Source organism: Corvus brachyrhynchos, unplaced genomic scaffold (assembly GCF_000691975.1).
Source record: "Corvus brachyrhynchos isolate BGI_N302 unplaced genomic scaffold, ASM69197v1 scaffold221, whole genome shotgun sequence".
Classification (NCBI taxonomy): domain Eukaryota; kingdom Metazoa; phylum Chordata; class Aves; order Passeriformes; family Corvidae; genus Corvus; species Corvus brachyrhynchos.
The window spans coordinates 3,218,491-3,218,698 of NW_008236622.1; positions in this window are offsets into that span (position 1 = coordinate 3,218,491).

Genomic DNA, 208 nt, shown 5'->3' on the forward strand with positions numbered 1-208 from the left:
CGGAAGGAGGCCTGTCTGCGAGACCGAATGCATTCACAGAGCTTTAGAGCGCTTTTTATGTTTCAGCGAGACACCTAGCAGGTGCCAACTTAGCATGGCTCATGAAGGATGTTCTTCTCATACGCAGACTACTATGAGCACTTGTAGTGCAAGTGAATCAATCGCAACTTTACCAATGGACTGGACTGCCTTGATTATGAGGAGACAA